The sequence below is a fragment of the Quercus suber genome, unplaced genomic scaffold (genome assembly GCF_002906115.3).
Source record: "Quercus suber isolate HL8 unplaced genomic scaffold, Cork oak 2.0 scaffold_754, whole genome shotgun sequence".
In the NCBI taxonomy this organism is placed as follows: Eukaryota; Viridiplantae; Streptophyta; class Magnoliopsida; order Fagales; family Fagaceae; genus Quercus; species Quercus suber.
The window spans coordinates 108,700-123,170 of record NW_027070190.1 but is presented as its reverse complement, the minus strand read 5'-3'; positions in this window follow the sequence as shown (position 1 = coordinate 123,170).

The following is a 14,471-nucleotide window of genomic DNA, read 5'->3' as shown; positions in this document are numbered from 1 at the left end:
CCACCAGAGCAGGGGAAAGAGTCAGCCTATACTAGGCGAGAGTTTTCACCATCGCGGCTTCCCAGTGGAGAGCAACACGAGAGAAAAATAACCAAACCATTTTTAAGCCCATGAATTACAAGATACCAATTAATTAACCATAGGTATTGAATATTAAACAAGTTAGGACAAGAATAACAGACAAAAAATCTTGTATTTCAATGACATTGCTTGATCTTCTTAAGAGAACAAAGGCTAAATTATTTATTAAAAAAAAAAAATAAATTCTTCCCCTTTTTTTTTTTTTTTTTTACAAAAAGAGGGGGCCACTAGGGGGAATGGGCAAAATAAATGTGAAAATGATTTATATATAGTTAGTTAGGCAACGCTTGAAACTATAAGGGAAAGTAGACATCTCGAGTTTTAGAAAATCGAGATCCAATCTCGAGTTTTAGAAACTCGAGTTTCATGCAAAAAAAATTTTAGTTTTATCGCCTCTATAGTGACGTTTTTAAGTCCTATAGTGACGTTTTAAAGCCCTATAGCGGCGTTTTTCTGCAAAATTTTTTCATAAGTGTTCAATATCAGGTTCGGGTAGCCCTATAGTGGCGTTTTTATGCCCTATACTGACATTTTAAAGCCCTATAGCGGCGTTTTTCTGCTAAATTTTTTTATAAACCCATTTTTAAGTCCTATAGTGACGTTTTTAAGCCCTATAGTGACGTTTTCGGAACTCGAGTTTTTAAAACTCGATTTTCTCTTGGATTTTTTTTTTACAATCAAGCCTTAAAAACTTGATTTTTTTCTTGGAACTCGAGTTTTAGACACTCGAAATGCTAGTTTTCAATATTCTTTTGCAACGTGACAACTAACTAAATTTTTTAATATTTATTGTTATTTAGAAAAAAAATTCGGGCCACTATCGACAGGAATGGGCTGCTTCATAGGCTTCTTGTAAAGAAAAGAATTCTCTGGAAACTAACAGTACTTCAAAGAAGCTTAGAGCGAGTAAAGAAGACTCTGTTTGAAAACTGTATATTGATTATGAAGAATGAGTTTACATAAATAACTACTCTTCCTTTATATACAAAAACAGAGAAAGCAAAGAAGCGGGAAAATTAAGAATTCCCTAACTAATTTCCAAACTAATTACACTGTGTAACTGCTTAAGGCTTCAACCAATAGATGAGTGACAACCGGCTCTTTGAGTAACTGAATCTGCCTTGCTTCTTCTAACGTGTGAGCCATGTGGGCTGCGTGTCTTCATTAAACTAAACGCTGTCGTTTCCTTCACTGCCTTATTTCTAACTGCAAGGCTACTTGGTGTCGTTTTCTTCTCATCTTGTTTAGCCTCTTTGTCGTTTAACCTCTGAATACCTTACTGTTGTGTGTTGTGTGCTGTGTTACTTCAACACTTCTCTAGAGGCCCAACTAAAACGGCAGTGAGAGAATCTCTAGTTATATCTGTAGCAACTATAACAACTGGTCTCCGAGCATAGCTTCATTGAAGGAAGGACTAATGGGAAAATCAATTTTTTTTTTTTTTTTTTCATTTTCAATGGGAAAAGACGGTAATAAAAAGAGGCATAACAGAATGGTTCAGAAAATGTTTTACTCAATATAGTTAATACTTAATACAGTTATTACCAATAATATGCCATAATAAACCCCTTAGAAAGGTGCAATTCATTACTTTCTATGATCAGAAACAAAAACAAAAGTACAGTGAAAATATTTTGAATGCAGGTTGTCTTCTGGACCAAAAATTTGATTCCAGGCAACATTTAGATTGTGTTGGTTGCGTTCTAGAAAATGCCATGAAAAAAATATATTTTTTACTACTTTTTCGCATTTTCTCATCTCTCAAGAACATACATAATAAAAATAAGAAATTTTTAGATATAAAAAATAAAAATAAAAATAAAAAATCGTGATCGTTATTGGCGGTGGCCGTTGCCAACGGCCACCTATCACTTGCGGTAGTTGACCGCTAGAGACTGGGGACATTAGTGGAGGTAGTGGTTGGGTGGCAAACTATGAGGTGTGGGGGGTGGAGGTTCGGTTCAGGGATGGAGCTATTGTTGGACTTGGGGGGCAGTGGTCCCCCCCCCCCATCCCCGGCCCCACCTAGATTTAAAAAAAAAAAAATTGGTATATATATAATATATTATTTTTAGCAATTTGTTACAATAAAATTACACTTTGCATCCCTTAACAATATTATTGATATTTTTAAATGTTATAAAAAAAAAATATTAGCCAAATAACAAAAATTAAGCCCAAATAACACCCAAAACAAACACAAGAAAAAAAAAAATCAAAGCTGGTTCTAATTAGATATCTACCTAGCCTAGAGTTGGAAACACCCAACTTACCTCATACATATAATAAAAGGGGAAAAAGAAGGGGATTTCTAAGCCATTCAAAAAAAAAAAAAAAAAAAAAGGGACAACCTAACTAACTTATTGCTAAACACAAAGGAGAGGAATTTGGCAGCCAACGGCAGAGGCAAAGGTATCTTCTCATAGCACAAAGCACCTAAGCAAGAGCAAGGAGTCAGAGACGGAGCCTGGGACAGAGAGACTCAAAGCAAAGTAAACTAGAGTAGAAAGAAAGAGTTAAAGAGAGGTAAAAATTTGACTGGCCCATCTTTGTCTTTAGCTCATAATTTATATTCTTTTATAAATGAAAAAGTTGTCATCTGACAATTTCCATGTATAGGTATTCGTGGGGACCAAGCCAAGCCACGCTGGACCCGTCGGCCTCTTTACCCCATTAGCCCTTCACCTCGTCCGAGGGTTTCCTGTCAGCTTATAGAGACGCCCGTTGGGTATCATTGTGGAGTCGTCACTCTTGATGTCATCCCCCTGGGTCTTCCATTTTGTTTCCATAGAGCTAATGGGCCTGTAGGCACCTTCGACTTCCTTGCATGATGCGTCTAGGGGTATTAAATGTCTGTAAAAAATACTCCTATCATCTTTCATCAATAAAATCCTTTTGATCTTTAGACAAACACAGATGGTGCAACAAACCTATCTATTTACCTTTACCTAGTCTTTCTCCCAATAATAAGATTCACAAACCAATTAGCAAAATCTCCAAAGAGAACAAATCTAAATACCTAGGTAGCAAATTAACCTTGACTCTAAAGAACAAATCCAAATGTCTAGTTAGCAAACTTTGTCTCTAAAGAACAAGTCCAAATGCCTAAGTAATGAACCTTGGTTTGAAGAACGAATCCAAATGCCTGGGTAGTGAACCTTGGCTTTTAAGAACTAAATTAAATGCTCAAGTAATGAACCTAGGCTTTAAAGTACAAACCTAAACTCCTAGGTTGTGAACCTTTGCTTTAATACCAATTTGTTGTAAAAGTAGAAAAGTTGATATCAATTTGTTGTCATAGTGGAAGCCTTATTACCAATTTGATGTAGGAAGTGGCCTTGAGAAAGCATTCCCACACAAAATTAAATGCGTAATATGGGTTTTAGAAAGATTTCCAAAACAAATAATATGAAACAAAGATAGGAAAGAAAAAATAGACATAGACACACACAAGAGAGAATACCAAGAATATATGTGGATTGTCATTTGACTTACGTCCACAGATGGTAATAAGAAGAAATTTCACTAGCAAAAAAAAAAAAAAAACAAAAAACAAATTTCTCTCTCTCTCAATACAAAGTTTGGGACCAAATATAAAGGTTGGGACTATACTGCACATCCACAAATTCCCCTTCAAAGAGATCTTTTCACTCTCACATTTTGCCACACCACTCTCATCTTTGAAACAAGCTGCATATATTGAGGAGAACACTCTTGTACTCTTGAGGAGGTCAGGTCTAATCTGTTAAATTAGAGGAAACTCTAATACCAAAATGTTGAAAAAAAGACAACAACACTTGTTGAAGAGAAGAAAAAAAAGGTTTGAAAATAAGTGGATAACGTAGCTGAAAGTTCAATATGTGTATAAAACACTCTTGAACGTTTAGACCCCAAATTATAAAATTACCAATTCAAGCTTATAATCAAACAATTTGTGTGCGGAACATGAACATAAGCCAATCACAAAATTGATAACTAATTTAAGCCAAATATAAACACATCCACAGCAGTAAATATAAGACAAAGATAAAGGGAAGGAAGATGCAAATACACGGACAACACACGATGTGTTATCGAAGAGGAAACCGAAGTCCTCGGCGTAAAACCTCTCCGCCGCCCTCCAAGCGGTCAAATAATCCACTAAAGAATGTAATTGGGATACATGAACAGCAGAAGATCCTCCAAGCCTAATCTACCCAAGTACCTAAGCCCTCCAAGCTTCTTGCTCCAACGAGGTTACGCCAAACCTATTTCTTCTTTAGCTTCCCGGATTCCGCTACTTAACCATAGCATCAACCAATGTATATTGGTTATTTCTAAACTGCTTCCCTTAGCACAAAATAAACCTTCTCACAGACGTGGGTGTAGTGAGATAAGGATTTGGTAAAAGACCTCTCAAGGGTATGACAATGGAGAGGAAGAGAGTAGAGGAATTTGTAGAGTTTCTTAGACGAAGATTGGGGATGAGGCAATCTTGTTTTTCTCTAGGGTTTTCTCTCACAAAATTCTCTCTGGAAGCTCTCTCGATTTAGTGGGTATAAGGGTCTATATATAGTGAGGTGAGATGAGAATACGAAGAGACAGATTTTTGCCAAACAGGGTAAATTGGCGGCTTGGTCTCGCGGCTTGTCCAAGTCGCGAAATCAAGTCGCGACGTAACGGTCTGGCCAGCCTGGGACTTTTGTCATGTAGTGCGACAGCTGGTGTGACCTTTCAGCTTCCCTGCGTGCATCTCAAGTGTCTGAAGTTGGCGACTTGCAGCCGCGAGCCACCCGCGAGTCCTAGCTGCGAAGCTCTGCTTCTTTGCACATACTTGAGCTTTTCTTCACATCTTCTCACACACTACCCTTACAATAATTCCACCTAAATATAGGGTTACTAAGTGCTTAAATTACAAGCAAATTGGCACGGAATAAACCCAACAAAATGGTTGATAAATTTCAACCTTACAGTAGCACAATGATAGAGTAGAAAATTTATTGCATACATTAATATATATATATATATTTAAATAGACAAATAATAATGATATGGTCACTGATGTAGTTCAACAGAAATGCATCAATAATAAATGCTACATTTCTATTTTTAGATACACAGAGATAGAGCGAGGAGATCACTCTTGTACATTGACACAAGCTACTTTCTGTAATAGACACACAAGGCAACTCACTTGATGGACACCACTCCACTATCCGCACTTCACTTTTGTAAAGACACCTGTATATTCTAACAAAGGCTTGCTGCCTATGCTACACACACAAGTGAGAACCCCTAGGGTCCTATTTATAGTTGCTGGTAAGTCAGTTAAACAACAGACATTAAAATGTCTTAGTCCATTCCTTTACTGATTGTAAAATATCTTTCACCAATGCTTCTAGCTTCTTTTTTCTTCTGTCTGTACAATTCCAGCTCTAAAGGCTTCTAGGTTCTAGCTTCCTATTTATTGCTTGCCCAAGACACCTAGAACAACACAGAAAATTGTGGCTGAACTTTTCTTTTACAAAGAGATCTCTAGAGAAATATCTCATGCATACAGAATTCCGGAGAGAGAGAGATTGATAGAGAAACTCTATAAATTTAAAGAGAGGCAGCGCTTGATTTTTAACATGATCCTGGGCGTGCAACTCAAGCACCTTCTATATTGACAATGAATGCAAAACAAATAACATGCATTTAATGTTGGCTAGAAAATTCAAGCCAACCATCTATTCCGACAATGCTATGTAGGCTTGAAAATTCAAGCCACATTCTGACTAGATATCGATTTTCAAAATGATATGAAAATTACAGTTTAAAGTGTTGTGAAAACACGTGAGTGGTTTAATCATCAAAGTCGTGGGAACTCAATCTCAATTGACATAACCTCAAATTTGTACGATGACAAAAAATTGGATGGGGTTAGCAGTATATGCTTCTTTTTCCATTGAGAGGGATCATCGCACCATATTTGAAAATATGGTTTCAACATTTTCACCTCACTTCCTATATTGTCAGTTCGAGTTGAGTAGAGCTAGTCTGGATCAAATCCATGTTTGCCGAATCAATTATGAAGAAAACGAATGGTTACATAATCTATATGGATTCAGTTGGATATCCTACATACCAAGTGAGGCATTTAAGGAAGTGTTGAATCAGTGCGACCATATGAAAGCTTCATTTGTAAGTGATTGGCCAGGTGTGATAGTGCAAAAATGTGGGCTTCATCTTTTGTACCAGCATGATCGGTTACAATTTGAGCGAGAAGTACAACATTGCAACACCTTGATTTCTGCATATCAGGATTTTGAACGGTGCTTATGGAAAGAAGGAATTGAGCATTGTCGTTTGGACATGATTTCAGAAATTATGGATACACGTACACCTAACAAAATGAAGCTGGTAAGAAATTTAGAGTATTTTCTTAGGAACACAATGATTTTCATGGTCCTTTTTACAACTACTGAGTGTCATGTTGTGATTGAAGCTAATAAAAGCAAGTAATGTTACTCCAATCATAATATGTTACGTCAACAATTGTAGAAAAGATTGTGAAAATTATTGTTTCCTTAACATTACTATTTACATTGCTTGAAATTCAGGATGAACATTCCCTCTAATTTTCTACCCTGGTCTGTGATTCAAGTGCATACCTTATTACTTTTTATTTTTTTTGTTTTTTTATTTATTTATCAGGGCTTAGATGGATGCTTTGAATATTTTGGATGTTTCCCTCTGGTAAACGTTTTACCTTCCTTCAGCAGTCAAAGTAATGGGCCCTCAGTGACAATCTATGTGCCAAAATATTTCTACAATGACATTGATTGGATGGGACTTGTTTTATGTGCTAATTTTTCAATCCAGGAGCATCAAACTGCAATACTTGAAAATACCAACTCAACAATTTCTCACCACCTTATTTGTCTTTTAGAAACTGCTGTAGCCGGTTCGGAGCATTTACTTGTCCATCTCACTAATAATGAAGAATTCATATGGCTAGATACAGAAGGGCAATTTCTTTGGTTGTCCTGTATTTCGCGTGGGATGTTACCAGATGAGTTCAATCAATCTGGTTGCATCAAAGCTTCAATTAAAAGTGATTGGCCAGGTGTGATGGTGCAAAAATGTGGGCTTGGTTTCTTTCATGTGAATGATAACTGGTTTCAGCGGATTAGATATCTTTGCGAGGAGGAATATATATTACAAAATTTCATCAATCAAGTGACAGCAGGTAAGTTGAAAATGAAGCAAGACCATGATGATGAGACAGGACCTAGAAGAACTAGTAGCTCCAATGAGGACCAAATTCACCATGAAATTACAAGAAGGCCTATTGATAAAGGGGAAACAAGTGAAGCTAAGGATCAACACAGCCAAAGCAACCTGCTGGTAATTAATAAACTACCATTTATCTCAAAAGTTTAGGTAACTGGAAATGGTTAACTAAATCATTTAATAATTATTCTAATACTTTTTCTTAGGTGTAGTTCAAATTCTCCCTTGATAAATGAGGCCAAAACGTAAGATGTTTTTACTTTTTAAATAAAAGGTATAGTGAAGACATATATCAAACTTAGATTATTTACTCTAATATCAACGTAAGATGTTTTTACTTTTTAAATAAAAGGTATAGTGAAGACATATATCAAACTTAGATTATTTACTCTAATATCATGAAAATGCTCAATTTTACGATTATTTATATTTCTTGGATATATGATAGTGCACAATTTTAAATGATTTTGCATTGAATACAAATTTAGATTTGTTATATTAAATTTGATCTATAAAATGAATCAATTTCAAATGGAGAGAAATCCTATCACGATAAACTACAATTTGCCTCAAAAGTTTAAGATGTTAGGAAAAAAATTTAATTTAATCATTTAACCATTATCCTAACAACACACAATATTTTTGTTTTACAGGACTCTGATCATCGCCTTGTCCATAATTTTTGTTTCGATGGATATGAAGATCTAGGTTGGTTCAGCAATCAGAGTGATTCGCCCTCATTGACAATCAATTCAATTAGAAATTTGTGCAGTGATAATACTTGGTTAGGATTTGCTCTATGTGCCTTTTTTGAATTGAAGGAGGATCAGAATTCCATCCTAGACATTCTTGATTCAGAAACTTCCTACAACCTTATCTATCATTTCGAAACCAATATTGGTAGTGTGAAGCCTCGCTATATCTATTGTCCAACTAAGAAAGATCTCATGCTGTCACAAACAGGTGGATTCTTTTGGTTGTCCTATATACCACGCGGGTCGCTTCCAGATTGGCTGAATCATTGCTTCCTTGCTAAGTTTTCATTTGCAACTAACTGCCCTTGCTTGACAGCGCAGAAGTGTGGTCTTCTTCCCTTGTACAAGCACACCGGGCGGAAGTGTAGCCATGGTTTCATGTACAAGCTCTGTGACGAAGAGTTCAAGGAGCAAATATTATCGTACCTCGTGAAATCCTTGTCTGATAATTGGAAAATCTTCTGGAACTTGACGATTGATAATACAAACAAGAGGAGGCAAAAACACGATAATGAAGCTGTGAAAGGAAGTACTGAAACTGAAACTCAGAAATTGGAAATAGAAGAAGACAAGTTATAACGGCTAGTTTATGTCTAACGGCTCTTAGACTAAACGCTGCCGTTTTGTATCTATGTTAAAAGAATGTTAATGAATTAAGAGAAACGGTGTCGTTCTACTTATTGGAACGGTGTAGTTTTATGTCAACATGTCAACCAGGTATAAGTGTTCAAACGGTGCCGTTTTGATGTCATCCCTCCCAAATGGTTCTGGTTTGAAGAAGCTCTGTGTTGGTGCTATACAGTTAAGATCTCAGCTCTAACTGTCACTAAAGCCAGGTCTTTCATCTCCGGAAATTACGGCGTATAATCTGGAGTTAGTTCTTAGTTAGTTAAGAGCAGTTGATACTCTCTCTCTCTCTGGAATGTTCAATATATAATGTACTTAATCTGTGTTGGTGCTATGTATTTTAGATTAAAAGCTTGACAGAATTGAAATAACTTTCTCTTGCTTCTCTCTCTGTATTACTTTCTCTCTCACCTTTCCTTTGTCTCTGTTATATTGCTCATCCGCCATTGTTGACAATTCTTTAAGCTTCAAATTTCTTCAGAAGCAAGACCAAGTACAAGTGGCAGCTCTAATGAGGACTCTCACCCTGAAAGACGGACGGAACATGTTGATCCCATGCTTAAAGACATGGGGAAGAGGGTTCTAGAATAATTTCTCTTATTGTTTCCATCTCAGTGGACTCAGTTGAAAGGGAGAAAGTCCATTTTGTGATTAAGATTTTAAAATTTTCTTTTCTGAATCTGATCATGTATTTATATTATTTTTTTTATAAATAAGGGTATTTAGATCTCTTAATATTCTCTTGGGTATCTACAGTCGCTCGTCTCACACACTAGATTATTACAGAGAAAAATTCTTTGAAGGTGACCCCAAGATGTTGACAAGAAGTTTTGAATTCAGTATTTCATATCATGAGACATTTTGAACCACTTAACCAACCCAGCCCCTTGAGGTTATCCTAGTTAATTCCGAATGGATCTATACGCTTTCCTAGGAGATATTTCCTAGTTTTCCACTTTAGAGTAAAACTTGAGCCACAATTTCAATACTGTTCTATAGAAGATGTCTTGGGCAAGAAACAAGGAAGAAATTAGAAACTAGAAGCCTAAAGAACAGGAACTATACGGACCGAAGGTAAAAGACACTAGAAGCTTGGTAGCATTTTACTGTTACTTAAAAGAGTTGTGTAGAAATATCAAAGTCGGTGGCTTAACCGACTTAAAAGTTGAAACTAGTATATATAGGAGGAAGCTAGGTAGGGTGCCCATTGTGTGTGAGAAACAAAACACCAATTCCTAGTGTGAGTGTCAAAGTGTCTATATAAAAGTGAGTGTGCTTAGTAAAGTGCATAGGTGTTTATTGAGTGAGAAGTGAGTGCAAGTGAAATATTAATTTGAAGTGTGTCTAGGACCTTGAGGTACTAGTGTGTTATTATTAATTTGAAATAAATTTTTTTGTTTGTTCTCTACTCTTCCATATTGTGCTTTTGTTCAACAGGGCCTGATGAGTCGAGCAATTCCTCTAACCCAATTCTTCCCCATCTCTTTTTTTCAATATTCCTCCGCCACACTAATGTGACACGACTCGTACCTTAGCGAAGCCTTGAGTCCAAGACAACTTATAGCTTACAGAGACATAGCTCAGCTCTAAATAATCAGAAGGCCCATCACTCATCTAGTTTAACACCTTTTAACTTCCATTTGTTTTCAATGTGGTCTATTTGTCCATATTCATCCAATCCACACAACTAAATATACCAAAAATGTTGTCATTTTCGAAGAAATTTATTAGATATTCCAAAAGTATATTCTCTTTCTTTCACATAGGAGTGGACCCCATGGTGAGTGAGACCCATCCTTATATGAGAGGGAAGGAGTATACTCCCGGATTACCCAATAATCACCCCGTTTTAAGTATCTTGATTCCAACAGATAGAACTTATTTATCTTGGTGCTATTTTTTTTTTTTTTTTAGTGAGCTTATCCACACACACCCAGACAACAACACAAGATTGATTATGATATTTGAAACTAAATAGAGGGAAATACAAGAAGCTAAAATAAATGTCAAATATGGTATGGCACAGCCAAATAAATATCAAATTGGATTAAAAAAAAAAAAGGCCTAAAAATGGCAAAGGAATAAACATAAAATAGAGAATTCCAATAACAAAATATCCACTCTACCTTTGCATCATTGGATAAACTGAATACCATGTCCTGGATATATAGTGGAGGAACAGTACCAAACACTTCTCTAGCCTCATAATATTTTCAGGTGAACAATAAATCCAAGTTCCTGGGAAAAAAATGTCATGAAGAAGAAATTAACCACAAACAATGAGAATAACATAACAATCTCCACCTAAGCTATAATTATTGAGAGAGGACCTCCCAATCCAAGAAAGCCCCATGGTACACACTTAGTGCTCAAGGCCACCGATATTATCAGAATCAAGATCCTACGTACACAGGATTAGTGGAGGGACTTTGTGGATTGGATCAAGATTAATTATAAATTTATAATAACATAACATATATGTTATGTTATTAGCACAACTTTTACACCCTACACGACTACATCTCCCCTAGCTAAAGAAATTTTTATTTTTTTTTACAGAACAAATTATCCAAAAGTTCATTAGTTATCAACCAAGTACCAGAACTATCAAATATAAGCAAAGGAAAATGTTTTCCAAAGTTCCAAACTCCAACACCATAACAAGTTAATAAATAAAATGTAATAAACTATAGTTAATAAGTTAAATAGTTTAACTTAATTACATAGCTACTTCAAAGATAAAAATAAAAAGTGAAATTCTCAAAAATGATAGGACCCATAGTAAAATACTCGTTTGCCTACACAATTTTTTTGTTTTCATGGCTCTGTTTTCAATACTCAATTCTCTACTTTTTGAGTTATGAGTTGTAAAAACTGAAAACAACTTTTGGCTGTTTTCAGTTTTCAGTTTTCAATTTTCTGTTTTTCAATGGCAAAGTTGTAATTAACGTTACATATCCGGTCCCACCATCTGATTTTTGCTCCCTCTTTATCTCATTTTCTCTTTTTTTTTTTTTCTTTTCTTTTTGTCTTTCACGTGGTCTGGGAAATAGCTCTGCTACTCCTCTTCTTCTTCTTCTTCTTCTTTTCTTTTCTTTTCACTTTCTGAGCTTGGTTTTTTTTTTTTTTTTTTTTCTTTCTTTTCTTCTCTTTTCACTTTCTGGGGTTGGTTTTTTTTTTTTTTTTTTTTCTTTTCTTTTTCTATTCTCCTTTCTTTTCTTTTCTTTTCACGTTAGTTTTTGGGTTTGGTTTCTCTGCTTGGGTTCTTCTTTTTTTCTTCTTTTCTTTCCTTTTCACTGGGTTTCCATTTTTTTTTTCTTCTTCTTCTTTCACTGGGTTTGGTCTTCAGTTCATCCTCTTTTTTTTTTTTTTTTTTTTTTTCCTGGGTTCGGTCTCCCCGGTGTTCTTCCCTTTTTTTTTCTTTTTTTTTCACTGGGTTTGGTGATCTGAGTATTTTTTTTTTTCTTCCTTTCTTTTTTCATTGGTTTGGGTTTGTGGGAACTGGGTTTTCCTGGGTTCCTAACATCAACATCAATGGCCTGGGCAGATTTGAGTTTGCTTTTTTTTTTTTTTTCCTTTTTTTTTTCATGATTGAGAAATCTGGGTTTGTTCTAGAATATATTTATGCATGTTTAATTTTGTTCTGGATGAGAAATCTGAGATGATAGAGGTGAAAAGGGAGAAAAATGAAAAATGAAAAAAGAACGAACCGAAGAACTGAGAAAGAAGAAAGAAAAATAGAGAAAAAAAAATCTGACCAAGTGACAGAGGTGGGGTCCATGAATAGTGTGAAAAATATTGAGTTATTGAAATAGAGTGATAGTGCCAAACAAGTGTATATTTTAGAGTGATGAGTGATGAGTGATGGGTGATGAGTGATGAGTGATGAGTGATGAGTGATGGAAATTGAGTGACGGAAATTGAGTGAGCAAAAAAAGGTGGCCAAACAGGGGCTAAGCATTTCTACTGTATAGTTTTGACTGAGAAAATCTAATCAAATTTACTGATCTTTCTTTCTTGATTGCCTTTGTTCTAATACTGTAGCCAAATACAGTGGGATTTGAAGAGGCAATTTAGACATGTAGTCTTAGTTTATGAAATAAATGCCACATATCTAAAAACTAAAATGCATGAGGCCCAACATTTACAGAGAATAATGGCTTTACTAGGTAGGAATGAATTTTCCCAATAAGCTCTAGTTCTAGGTAGAGGGTGAAGTCATGGTTTCATGACCAATTAGATGCATTACCAATGAAAAAAATAAGAAAAGGGAATCTGGAGAATCCAATTGAGAGAGATATCATACTGAAACGACGTCGGAGTTTCAATCAATCTTTTTCCGCAAAAACGACGCCGTTATTTGAATTACCCAGATGACAACGCTTTCTTTTTTTTCTTTTTTGGAAACGCCACCGTTTTAAAGGCCCACATTTTCTCAGCCCAAGCAGCCGATCCTGATTAAGCCCATTGATAGGCGATAGATAGCTCTCAATCTCTTACGTAAAACGGCTAAACCTTACTGGGTCTATTTTCGTTCTCTATAGGCGAACTTTTTCTTTACGTCCTTTCCACCACTAACCTGCGCTTATCATCGTTTTCCTCAAAATCTTACACACTACTTTGAACAACAATGGCCATATCATAAGATTCTTATGATATGGGGTGGGCTTTGAAGTACAATATTGTAGAAGCAGAAAATTCAGCACTTCTTTCAGGTGTTAATATCACCAATTGGGGTTATGCTGATTCATCTCATGGGATGAGGTTTAGTAGGGAGTTTTTTGCGCAGGGTAAATGACATCTTTTGACCCTAATTATAACCTTAGAATTATCAAAACACACGATTGATCACCCAAATATTTAACTTTATTTCAATGTCTCTATCGTTTGATTTAGCGTTAAGTATGACAAAATTTAACATTGAAACACCAATTTACAATACAAAACAAACACTAGAGGAGTTCGATCATGCATTTTGATAATTTAGGTGTTTAAGTATAATCGAAGTGATAATTTAGAATAAAAAATTATAATTTTCCATTTATAATTTTTTTGGCAGAGGTTAGCTTAGTGTTAGGCCTGTAAAATATTTGCTCAACATTTAGAGAATTTGCTAAAGATTCAAACTTTTAAATACTAAATACTATCTTTATTACTATTTTTCAGTTTAGTTTAATTTATTTTCATGCAACATTATTGCAGAGAGATTAAATGACCAAATGTGATCAGATTTAGGACAGAATTATTGCTTCCTTGTAACTAACAATGTAACGGTATCTATATAACTTTTTTTCCTCATCTTTGAACTTTGAGCTATATAAATTGTTAAGTTATGATTTTTCTCATAACATTTGTGTTGGCTTATTCCATGACAAAAAGTGTTGTAATTGTATAAATTTATTTCCTTATATTTTTGTGGGATTTATTTGTAGGCGAAAACACCATTTTGGTCCCTACATTTTGAGCTCAGAGTCAATTTGGTCTCTACATTTTGGTAACAGTCAATTTAGTCCATACTATTTTCAACCTGTAGTCAATTTGGTCTCTACTGTTAACTCATTAACGGAAAATGCTTATGTGGCAAACAGTGGACACAATCAGCATAGTTGATGCTGACATGGCAAATAAAATACTAAAAATAAATATTTGAAAATGCCAAGCCCAATTAAAAATATGTATAAGTTGAAAAGAAATTGCTACTAAATATTATTACTTTTCCTAATAAACATGTCTGCTGGACATCTCAACTTAATT